The sequence below is a fragment of the Bactrocera neohumeralis genome, chromosome 4, assembly GCF_024586455.1.
Source record: "Bactrocera neohumeralis isolate Rockhampton chromosome 4, APGP_CSIRO_Bneo_wtdbg2-racon-allhic-juicebox.fasta_v2, whole genome shotgun sequence".
Classification (NCBI taxonomy): domain Eukaryota; kingdom Metazoa; phylum Arthropoda; class Insecta; order Diptera; family Tephritidae; genus Bactrocera; species Bactrocera neohumeralis.
In genome coordinates, this window is record NC_065921.1 from 9,630,735 (window position 1) to 9,644,046 (window position 13,312).

Sequence of the window (13,312 nt, forward strand, 5' to 3'; positions counted from 1 at the left end):
TTACTTATTTTATTGCCCGTGTAACATTAATTCTGGTTCATCGTTGGATTTCAAATTAAGCACAGCAAAGTTGATGAAATTAACAATATTTTGGTGTTACTCTATGGCAAATGTTTTAATATTTAGTATTCTAAGAGAAATTCGGTCTTCCACGACAACAAGGTGCGTTCCTAAGTAAACAGGACCTTTAAAAAAACATAACAAATGGTTTTTTCGGCAAAATCAATTTATTTTATTCAAAATAGTCTCCTTCTGCTTCAATACGGTCCAAAAGCTTGTCGAACGAGTATTTTAGCTCGTTGGCCGGTATGCCGGTGCAAGCCTTTTGAATGGCCTCTACGTTTGCACAACGCTTTCCTTTCATAGACAAATGCATTTTGCCGAAAAGGAAGAAGTCGCACGGTGCCATATCAGGTGAATACGGGGAGTGCTTAATGGTTAAATTGTGATTTTTGGTCAAATAATCGTCCTTCGAATGTTGGATTCTGCGCAATTTTTGGTCATTAGTCAATTTGTGCGGAACAAACCGTGCTCACACCTTTCGTAAGCCCAAATGTTCGGTCAAAATGCGATAAATCGATGTTTTGGAGATATTCAATACCATTTCCATGAATTTCAATGATGATTTCGGCTGATTTTTGATGAATTCACGCACAGTTTCGATGGAATTTCCGGTGATCACGGATTTTGTTTGGCCCACATGTTGATCGTCATTTACATATGTCCTTCACTTTGAAAACGTTGAAACCACTCGTGCACTCTTCTACGGGATAGGCAACCATCGCCATAAACTTGCTTCATCAATTGAAACGTTTCGGTAAAAGTTTTACCAATCTTAAAACAAAATTTAATGTTGGCTCTTTGTTCGAAGCTCATTTTCGCACCGATAACACAAACATACTGACACTTAAAACGCAATAACTTCACTTCCAATCAATGAAATGTCATGAAATTCTCACTGGACAATCGATAAAGATAGCAGATTCTAACGCATCAGTCGACATATAGATGGTACTACCAGTGGGCGCTAGATTCAAAACTTTTTAAATAGATTCCTGTTTACTTTGGAACGCACTTTGTATGTCTTCTGCACATTTTTCCAGCGCAATCGCTTTAATCTCGACAAAAAAGGAATATTGGTGGCCAAATGACATGCTTATGGGATTAACTGAATATACATATCTACTTATTTTGTCTTTTTTTGGAAAATCTTCCGAAACAACATAAGAGTTTTCACTATAGTTTTTCTTTCCCTTGAATTGCTGTGGCATTAAAGCATCAATATTATTACACATAGTCATTTTATTTACTGCATTTTACTACTGCAGCAACCATTATACCGGCTATATTTTGGGTACATATTGCTTGTAGATATGTATAATAATAAAACTGAGTCTATATATAGACAAAAGATTTGGAAATACTTTTCTATGTAATATAATTAGAAGTTGTGTCTATTTGTGCTTATTTACTTACATATGTATGCACATATGTCCTCCAACCTGCATGGATACATCAAATTCACTATCTAACATATGCTTGACAAGCCCACTGACTCAGCATAGGCATCAAAACCAATTGTTGCATGACGACGCACACACAAGTGTGTAAATACAAGCGCCATTGACTTTTCACATGGGCGTACCCAGATTGGGGCTGATACAATATTACTTAATGCCAAAGAGAGATTTTGCTGTGCTTATATTTTGTTTCAGAGGGGTGAGAGTGGAAGCATTTTTGACTTTTTTGAAACAAATAAATTTAATTAAATGAAGGAAGGGTATGCAATGTGCATATAAAATAATGAATATTTTTGATATATCACAGCAACAACTATAAACCACTTAGTGCGTCTCTTTAAGCAAAGCCAACGACCGCCACTGCTTGGCCGGCTTATGTACATATGTATGCATATAACATATTTACATTCAAAGATTAAAAAAAGCACATGCTATGCGACGGTCTGCAATTATGACGTATGTAGGCATTACTACTTATTTAGTTACACAGATAAAAAAAAACTACTTAATTATCTATGGGGTATTTGACTTTTCACATGAGTGTACCTAAGCGACAGTAACTCATATTTAAGCGTAATTAAGTTGTGTCACATATTAGTGTGCGTACGTACCATACATAGTGTACAGCAATAAATTAATCGTACAACAACACTGAATGTGCCATTTGTATGTATAGTATATATGTACATACATATGTATAATGTACCTATACATTAATGTGGAAACGTCAGCTCGTGCTTTTTCGAAAACATCGAAAATGTGACAGCCGTTGGCTTCTATGTACATCTAGCCATTTACATTATGTACATCTATGTAAGGATGGGTTTATTTTCACTAGATATGTGTGTATTTATATATATGTATGTACTTCTGATACTCATTTCCCAAAATATTGTGCTTTACTCTTGTCGTTCAAGAAACCGTCTCGTATTTCCTCTAATTAAATTTGTTAATTAGTCAAAACTGTACATTAACACTTTTATATGCTGCGAATTTAATTGACACTATTAAATTGTATAAAATTATCGGAGTTTTTTGTGTGGACATAAATTCTTAAAAAAAAACTACATTTTTTTACGCTCAAAGGTAAAAGTAAATAAAAAGCCAAAAAAAAATTTTTAAATGTTTCACTTCTTTTATATTATTCAAAATAATTTATTATACATTTTTTAATAAATATTTTTTTTAATAGTCGAAATTAATTTTTATGTGGATTTTTTTTTAATTTTGTTTAAGATCAATTATAGTCAAAAAAATATATTTTGCTAACCATTTAATTTTAATAAATTTAAAAAATAATTTATTAAGTGGGAAAAGAAATTTTTTAAGTAAGGACATTTTTTTTATTGGAAAAATTTTTATTGGAAAAAATTTTTAAGTAGAAAAATTATTTTTAAATTTTTGAAAGGTACGATGTTTTTTAAACTTAATTTAATAATCTTTTAATTACGATTTTTTGTTAACGAAAAATAAATTTTTCTCTTCACCAATATACATATATATGTATATACATATACATATATATATATATATTCTTCTGATTTTATTTATAATTATTAGATTTTTACATTTCGTTTAAGTTCAACTTTTTTAGTAAAAAAAAATAATTTTCTCAACCATTAATTTTTTTAAGTGTATTAATAATTAGAAAAATTATTTTAATATTTTTGAAAAGTACGATTTTTTTCACGTTATATTTTTATGCAAAACTAATTTATAAGAGGAAAATTTGTATTTTTAAAATTATGATTTGTTGTTTACGAAAACGAAATTTTTTCACCATTAAGCATATTTTTATCCAAAAATGAATTTGAATTTTTAAGAGAAAAAATTCTTATAAATTTTTTTTTTGTGTTATTACCTCCATTGCATCAAACAACTTACAAGTCTGGTAAAAGTGTCGATGAATCGAAAAAAAAATGATTTCAAAATATTTAAACACCATTGGAAAAAATTATATTTATAATATTGATTTCAAAAATGATTTCAAAATATTTAAACACCATTGGAAAAAATTATATTTATAATATTTTTCAAACAGTGATCCAAAAAATATAATTTCTCTTTGGAAAGAAAGCTTCGATTAATAGAAAGCAAATTTTAAATCAAAAGTTTCACACACAACACAGAAAAAAATATATGTATAGGTGGTATATTTACAATATTTTCAAACAGTGCTAGGAAAACAACGTCGATTTATTAAAAAATAATTGTCGATTAATCAAAATAAATAACATTTTTTACACCATTATATCAACTTTCTACAAAATGGTTATTAAATAAGTATCTCAATTTATTTTGAGAACGCTTTGTAATTAAGCATTAAAAAATATTTATGTTTGAAAAGAATTTGTATGCATTATTAAACATATTTTGCCACTTTTTTATAGTTTTAAACAATAAACTATTTAAATTTACGTTAAATAAATTTATTTACATTAAATAATTTTCAAAAATAATTTTGAATTTTTATTGAAAATAATTTTTATGCATTACTAAACAAATTTTGGCACTTTTCATAGTTTAAAAAACTAATGATTATTGTGTATTATTTGAATTTGAAAACATTTTAGGAAAATAAATTTACAATTTTTAATATTAAATTATTTCCATGCATTAAATTTTATTCTCGTTAATATTATTTCACTTTTTGTTAAATATTTAAATTATTTTCTTTATAGCTGCACAAAAAATTTCATTTCAGTTTTATTTATATTTCTGTTAATAATGCAATCTGTTAACTTTTCTTCAAAGTATCCAAATTATTATTTTCTAAATTACATATTTAAATTACTTGCTTTATAGCTGCACAAAAAATTCATTTCATTTCATATTCTATTTATATTCAAAATATTTATAAATATACATATTTTCTATATATTATTGTATGTAGTCAACAGCGCCACTTTATGGTGTGAGAATTTCGTAAATTACTTTCTTTGACATCGCTTTCATTTACACAATATACAAGCAGCCCTGCCAAAATTTATTTCATTTTGTTAAACGTTTTCGGCCGGTTGCCACACTACACATTTTAGATCTAGCCGACATTTTTTTTTATTCTTTTGTATTTTCAGTATTACAACGCAGCATCTGCTTCTAATGTGTCACCCCTCAGAACAGTCTATTTTCAAATATCAACGCTCAACTGCCGATTTACAATGTACAAAAACAACAAAATTACCTTTTCACTGTTAACTTTCGAAAGTTTATTTATTATATATAATAAGTTATTTTATTTTAAAACTTTAGTTCTAGTTTTATTTCACCGAATTTCTTTTCCGCGAAACAATTACATATGTCAATAATGCACTGGTGCTTTAGGTGCCGCGCCAAAAATCACATTTATTATAGTTGTTGCTCAACTAAGGAACTAAGGTGTGTGTTATTGTACGTTCTCGAACTGAAAAGGTTCCGAAATCAACCAACTGTCGGCACCACTGCACAAATTCAACTGAAAATATCTCAGCGTTGACGCGCCTTTAAATTGGCTCGCTCTCAGTTGGCGAGTAGATGAGGCACATGGCAAGAGTGCAGGCAAACTCGCGTATATACTTATGAAAAATATATATTTGTGACGCGCTAGTGTGTATGTTTAGGTATATTTATATATGGATTTTCGTCACGATATTCGTACCTCGTGGGTTGATTGTTTCAACAACCCGATTTTTATTCACTCTGCCTTCTGGCGTGTACTTGTATTGGTGTATATCGCTCACAGGTTTGTTTGTATGTTTGCATAGCTGTGCGTTCACATGCATATTAATGCGCATATATGTATGTATGTTTATGGAAATTGTGAGATGTGCATTTGTGGTAGAAGAACTCTATTGTTTCTATGCAGCTTCATTAAAGCTGACTATCCTTATACTAGTTCCCTAAATATGTTTGTATGCATGTAGGAGAGCGGTTGGAATAAATTCATGTAAATTGCATTTAATTATTTAAAAATGTGGAACTGAGCTTTATATTTTCGCTATATTTTCTGCATGAAAATTTTAACTTTAGAAGTGTGTATGTTGGTTTATATACCTTGATCAGGGTATATTCAATTTTTGTTACAAAGTAACACCCTGAAAAACATCGGAGACCCTTTAAAGTATAAACTGATTAGGGTGACGAGCCAAGTCGATTTACCCCTGTCCGTCTGTCTGTCCATATATACACGAACTAGTTCCTTACTTTTTGAGATATCAACCTGAAATTTTGCTCACGTCCTTTTCTTCCCAAGAAGCTACTCATTTATCTCAACCGCCGTTATCGGATCACTATAGCAATATGTAGCTGACAAGCTGAACGATCGGGCTCAAGTCCGTATATGAAAAGCTTTTTTATTTTACAGGATATGTTTATGAAATTTGGTATGGATTATTGGAAATGATCAAAGATCGCACTTGGACTGCTATATATAGTAGTTTGTGAAAGCAAAGAGATCACTAGATCTTTTGCTATCGATCTTGGGCCAAAAGGCTTTTGCGACAGCGTGTGTACCGATGGGGGCCCAACGCAGGCCAAGCTAGAAGATAGGGGAGCACCGACCCTCTACCATTCCATAGGGGTTCTAAAGTGACTTTCCTTGCTAACTCATCAGCTTTGCAATTTCCGGCGATTCCGCTATGGCCTGGCACCTATACCAGTCTTATTACAAAGACACTCGGTAGTGAGGTTAGGCACTCCTCGACCAACCCTGAACGCACTGTTAATGAGTTCAAGGCTAGTATCGACACTCTGCTATCTGAGAGAATGAACAATCGTTAACTTATGAGACAAATTTTCAAAACGAAAAAATTTTCAAAAAATAAGTCCTCTTTGAACATCCTAAGACGATGTAGAATTTATTAAACGATTCTTTTGGTTTTATGCCTTGCAGATATGAGAAATATTTGAAAGATAACCGTTAATCCTTTCGTGACAACATACTGGTACAGGCGCCAGCACTTAAGATTAAGGACAAGTGCTTCAATTTGATGAAAACCTCCGACGATGCCGAACTGAGCATCAGAAAAACATTTCCCAGAAGCTATAAAATTTATTTTTTCGAAAGTGATTCACCTATCAGCACCCACATGAGTGATAGCGTTACACGCATAAATATATAATATACATATATGTATATGGCACATAGCAACATGTAAAAGTGCATTTTAAACGCGCGTGCACGCACACATACAAACATAAAGTAATGTGTAAATAAGTACAAGAGTTGAATTCAATCTGATAACGTTTTTATAGACACCCATCAGTTCCAGAGTTCAGCCATTTTACTACGAAACCACACACAGGCACAAACAATAAAATTATATACTACTGTATACATACATACATATATATACACATTTATATTAATTTTCATTTTGAATATTACTTCAGTTGTCATTTTTAATTGACACTTGGAAAACAAACTTTTTTCTCTAAGTAAATATTCCCAGAAAATGCGACTTGGAAAATTGATTGCAAGAAAAAGTCGTAATTCTATATAAACTGGGTTATTTCTTAAAATCTCATGAATTTATATGAGTGTAAATGCAATAATGGCAGAAGCCAATTTGAAGTGGTCCATGCGGTCGATAAAACTCAACCAAATGGGTGATAAGAAGCAGAGAGGTGCTTAAAAATTAACCGCTTAAATTAAAGTGGCTCTCAAATATTCGTATTGATAAGATTATCAGTTGGCATACACTTAAATATATATTTACGGACTATAATGAAGGGATTGTCTGTTTACCTATTACTTTATAATGTCCTCGTTCACCTCCAGACCGATTTACATCCGTTCTTTATCTAATTTGAAGAAGGTATAACAATTAACAGCTATTTTCAAAAAAGCCAGAACTTAGAAAACAATAAATCCAACACACTACTTGAATAACTTAAGCAGTCTTAAAATCGTTAGAAATGTAGTGAATCGAACAAAAACTGGTATAAATGCAATAAATGAAATGGAAATGATCTTCGATTAGTCGTAGTTTGGAGAAGAGTGAATCGAGAAAACAACTGGTATAAATGCAATAAATAGCATGATCAAATATGAGTTGTCATGGTATCGTTAGACCTTGAACAGTAGTGAAAGGAACAAACAACTGGTATAATCTAATAGAAGCTGGCATGGCATCTTTAGACCTTGAAAAATGGTCAAATGAACAAACAACTGGCATATATATAATAAACTGCTATAATCAACTAGATAGTATCTTTCATTCATCATACCTTAGATGAGAGTGAAACGAACAAATAATTGGTATAAATACGATAAACCGATATAATCAGTTAGAAAGTGTCTCTGATTCATAAAACCTTGAAGGAGAGTGAATAAAACAAACATTGGCATAATCAAATTAGTATTATCTTTGATTCCTCATAACTTAAATGAAAGTGAAACTGGTATAAATGCAATAAAGTTGGAGTTGTCATAAAATCGTTAGACCTAAAAGAATAGTGAAACGCACAAAGACTGGTACAAACAAGATGAACTGATATAATCAAATAGAAAGTGGCTTTGATTCATTGGAAGGAGGAGAGTGCATAGAACAAACATTGGCATAATCGAATTAGATATTATTTTTAATTCATCAAACCTTGGATGAGAGTGAAACGAACAAACAACTGGTATAAATGTAATAAATTGCGGCAATAAAATTGGAGTTTTCATAAAATCGTTACACATAAAAGGGTAGTGAAACTAACAAACAATTGGTATAAATACGATAAACCGATATAATCAAATAGAAAGTTTCTTTGATTATCAAAAAATAATCGAAACGATCAAATAAACGGTATAAAATCAATAAATTTGCAGAATCATAATGGAATCTTTAGGCCTTGAAGAGTAGTAAAACGAACAAGCAACTGGTATACACACAATAAACTGGTATAATCAATTAAAAAGTGTATTTAATTTACCAAACCTTGAAGAAGAGTAAATCGAACAAGCAAAAAGCATAAATGTGAAGAAAAAGTAGAAAAAGAGCTAAAATATGAACCACTTATACCACTAAATGGTGATCCATTTCGAGGTTCCCTACTTTTTTCAAGAAAAAATCACAGAAACTTCAAATTTAATGGGAAATATATATTATCATTCGAAGGAACATTCTTTGGCATTTATTTTTTCCAAATTATCTCTTAGAAATGTTTGCCGCGGCTACGTCTCAGATGGTCCATCCGTTGAGTCCAATTTACGATGATTTGTTCGAGCATTTCCAATGAGGTACAACCATTGTGGAATAAATTTAGTATGCCATTTCTTGTCACTTTCACATGAAGTTTTGTTTTTACAAGCTCTCAGTGGTGACCCAAAGGCGCCTAATGGCGAAACTGGATTATCTCTCTTCTTTTCTAAAAACTGCAGATTTTATCATCTTATAAATTGCTTTCGACTGCTGCTTAAATAACTGTTAGTTGCAGATACTCTCAGATCTCTCAATTAATTTTTCATCTCTTACCAGGATTTAAGAAATTTCTTCAATGATGACTAATTCAGATCTTCCAAAAGGCAAAAAGGAAATCTAAACAACTGCCATAAACAATTTAGTGGCATAAATTTGTTTTTGAGTAGTGACTGTAGTCAGATGCAGTGTAATCATATAACCTTTGGAAGCTCACTTTGGTAAACTTTGTATGCAGCTCGAGAATATTAACAGAGCGCAAACCCACTGATAATGACACACTCATGCACACACATACACTTACACACACATTTTTCGGCGAATTCATTGCCATATTGTTTACTTGGACGCATGTGCAGGCGCATTGCACGGCACCATTGCCCAGCAGGTAAGGAATGGTTGTGGTTAATGTGTTTCTCCTTTCAAAGCTATCAATTCACAAACAGGTAAGCACACTTGAGAATTACAAATTCGCCATAAATATAGTGCTCACAGTGTGTAATATTTATATACGAAAATATTTACAATGTGCGCTTAAAGGATCATAACGCAAATTAGTGGCTATAACGGTAAATACGTAGCGATTTTACTAAATCAAATGGGCACATTGAATTAAGTCATTCATTTACACATGTCAATTACAAATATACAGGGTGTTAAGCGAAGAAAGTTGTTGTGTACATTTATGACAACTTAAATGCTTGACCATCACACAGTGGTTACTAATACTCATCTGCACCCTCGACTATATACATGAATACATAAACGGATGTTCACAAATGTATTCTTTATAAATTATGTTATTGTTTACATAACAACAAAAACTGATTAAAGCCTTTTAGCCTGCTAAATGCTTTATAAATGCGAATAAAAAATTAGGAGTGCGAAGAAATGCAAATTCTTCAAGCATTTTGCACTTTCATTGTGAAGCAATTATGAAATATCATCTGATTAACACGAGAAAATTTCCAATGAAATGCTAATCGACCCGATCATTATGAGCTGCGTAATAATTTTATTTGGTGGAAAATAAAATGTTAAAAAATTTGGGATTGTAGCGTTAGTGGCGTCAAATGGGCTTATAGAGTCTCATAGTAGGCTATACATCATCTGATCAAATTTGACCCGGACTGACCTGGTTTTTTTTTTATTAATGGTTGAAGTTTGAACTCAATGGGTCAATTAGTGCTTGGGCTTTTTCCTTTACGACGCGAAAGCTTTGTCTCGTGGCTTTTACCATGACGAAAAATTGCACAAAGAATTTGGTTAAAATTTTGGTTTCCAAAAGAATCACGGCTCCGAAATTGTTGAAAATGTTGCAGAAGTTGGTTTAAAATCTACTTTTTACCCGAACACAAATATTCGAATGGCAAAAATCTTTCAATAAAGGTCGTGAAGTCATCGAAAACTTGCTCCATGCGAGTCGTCCATCTAAAAAAGAAGAATTATTGAAAGTCGTCTTATTACGTATATTGTCAGAGAGATGCAAAGATTTAATATTATGAGTATGTAGCGTATCAATGCTAGACACGTACCAAAGGAACTGAATCTTTTGCAAATATGACGCTCATTAGCTGTCGCAAAAGATGCCTAACAACGTAACTAAGAACCTTACACTTAGCAAACGTACTATTATTGGTGACGAGATTAGGGTTTATGTACTATATATGACGTCGAAACTGTCCAACAAAAAAGCGATCGTCACTTCGAAAATAAGTCTAAACTTAAAGAAACACTTCAAAGTAGCTCAAAATCAAGGTGACGATTATCATTTTCTTAGATTATAGTGATGTGGTTCACTATGAACTCATTCCACAGGGTTAAAAGCTCAAAACAGAATACTACTTTATCGTTTTAAGTCGTCTAAGTAAAGCAATTCGCCTTAAACGACGGTATGTTTCACCACAATAATGCGCGGTCACAGTCTAGCATGCTTGTGACAGACTTCTTGACCAAACACGAAACGAAACTCATCGCACAACCATCGTGTTCTGCAATTTCGGATCCCAGTGGCTTTTTTCAGTTTTCGAAACTAAAAATCCGCTTCGGCGATTTAATTAAAAGTCGTTTACTGAAGGTTCTCAAGACCATTCGAGGCCCATGACAAGTATTTGATTAGATTAAGCCTTGGCTTATATTGAATCAGAAGTGTATTCTGGAAACGATATCAAAGATTTATATTATGATAAAAGAAAATGTATTTTCTTTGTAAGTCCGAGTCAAATTTGACCTCCGTTCTCTCGTAAGCGGGCTGAAAAATAACACATGCTGATTTGCTCTATCCGTTTGTGAACTTGTAAGAGAATGAGATTTCTTAATTTTTTTTAATAAACACTCACTACTCTTAACATTAAATATAAGTTATAAATAACTCAATAAATTTACTTAAATGTTTTTTAGTTAAAATAAAACTTTCGCCTTAAGGAATAAATAACTTGTCGCTTTCATACAATTAAAATGAGGTCACGGGTGCAGCTGTAAATATAAAAAATAAAAATAATAAAATTAAAAACATATATTTTTCATACAATTTAAAGTTGCTCAATCAATAATTATGCCGATCACGTAGGTGAAACCGATGTCGTCGCGCGAAATTGCCAATAACAATTTAATGCCTAAACCTCCTGTAGATTTTTATATATTTTTCATTGAAGAGGAGCCGGCATTGCCTGCAAATTATTTCACAATTGTTTTTGCGTTTTTAATAAATATATAATTACAATGATATTATTTTTATGACATAATTTTTAGCTTATTTTGGCTAAACGATAATGTTATATAGAGATGTTTTGCGAATGCGGAAATTTCGTTGTTGTGGTTATAATTCTTTACTGTTCTAAGTTGAAACTAGGTGTCACTGGTATACAAATTATATACAGAATAAATTTTAATATAACTAAGATATATTCGAAAACATTTTAAGTTTTTTAATGAAATCATTAATAGTCTCCCTCGACCATATGAGAAATATTTCTATAACATTATTAATTTATTTAGCTGGGAACTGAACCTGCATACACAGAGGAGTATTCACACTCTCAAAGTACTAGGGTAGCAAAGCACATATGTAATTATTATGATAAAGCCCACACTGTCTAGTTATAAAAACAAGCCACAAGACAAACGGGCTCACCGAAGCCTCAATACCCTTCACGGTTTTTAAGTAGGTAATATAAAAAAGTCCAATCTGAACGATTGGGAGAAACCGCTTATCGTTTTACTACAAAGAGCGTTTTGTACATTCTTACAAATTTTCAGAAAATATTACAGCTTGCTCCCCGTAAAGAGAAGTTTTGATCGCCAGTCGTTCTTCCTTTTCGCTGTTTGGCGCCAATTGGAGATTCCAAGTGTAGCCTGGTCTTTCTCCATCTGGTCTTTCCAACGGAGTGGAGCTCATTCTCTTCCTCTGCTACTCCCGGCGGGTACTACGTCGAATACTGTCACAACTGGAGTGTTTTCATCCATTCGGATGATATGACCTAGCCAACGTAATCCCTGGTTCTTGATTCGCTGAACTATGCCAATGTCGTCGTATATCTCGTACAGTTCATCGTTCCATCGACTGCAGTACTCGCCATTAGCAATGAGTAAGGGACCATAAATCTTCCGCAGAACCTTTCTCGAAAAAGTCGTAACGCACAGACGTAACGGAGGATGGAGTCATGTGTAGATGTTCACGCAAGTGAGGAAAGTTCTCTGCGCGCCATTCACTTGGCAATAACCAGAAACCATTCTTTAATATATGAATCAAGCAGCTCACGACTTCCGATCCTTTGGGTATCCTTTGGGTAGCCAAAAAACATCCTTGGAAGGCGAGCTAAAGTGAAAAGGCGAAACATCCGTCCTCAGGGTTGTGCGATGAGTTTGGGGCCCGCCACGTAAAAAACACCCCCAAATGGAAGAAAGAAAACAGCCTCGAATAAGAGACCCCCCTAAATTTGCTAAGAAGAATAATTTGTAAGGACTGATAACAACAAGAAAACAATTTTATCGATGCCAAATACGATCAAGATTTTGTTTCAAATAAGCGTTTACATGTCAAGTGGCACCTTGACGCTACGCTTACATTATCACTTGAACGATATTAAATAAGGCCTCATAAAGAAAGTACTCAATTCCAACTTAGCTTTTTATTAAACTCAATTAAACCTACAATGTTACTTTATCACATAAAAGACGAGAACTAAAATTAGATTGCCAACACAAGAAGAAGCAGAAAGTATGTGCCCTCTTCACAAAAAGTAGGACGTTTAACTATTTTAAGATCGCCCGTGCAATCAAAGCTCGAACTTCAATTGCTTTTTTTTTATTTATCAGGTCTATTAAAAACGATACACCTAACTGCTGATATTTTTAGATTTTCTCCTTTGCCTTTGTCTTTAGCAGACATTTGAAAATGTCCATTGG

At 32.5% G+C, this 13,312-nt stretch overlaps 1 protein-coding gene across 2 annotated transcripts in view; it reads right to left on the reverse strand.

Annotated features, from left to right (window-relative positions):
• LOC126754776 (sialin) overlaps window positions 1–13,312 on the reverse strand; it is a 441,635-nt gene that overhangs the window by 25,712 nt on the left and 402,611 nt on the right. The window contains exon 1 of one of the 2 annotated variants that reach the window (XM_050466888.1): window positions 4,706–4,980. The exons of the other annotated variant lie outside the window; for it this stretch is intronic. The gene's annotated coding sequence lies outside the window, so the exon portion shown is untranslated. Of the gene's footprint in view, window positions 1–4,705; window positions 4,981–13,312 lie in introns of those variants that run through there. 2 annotated transcript variants of the gene reach the window in all.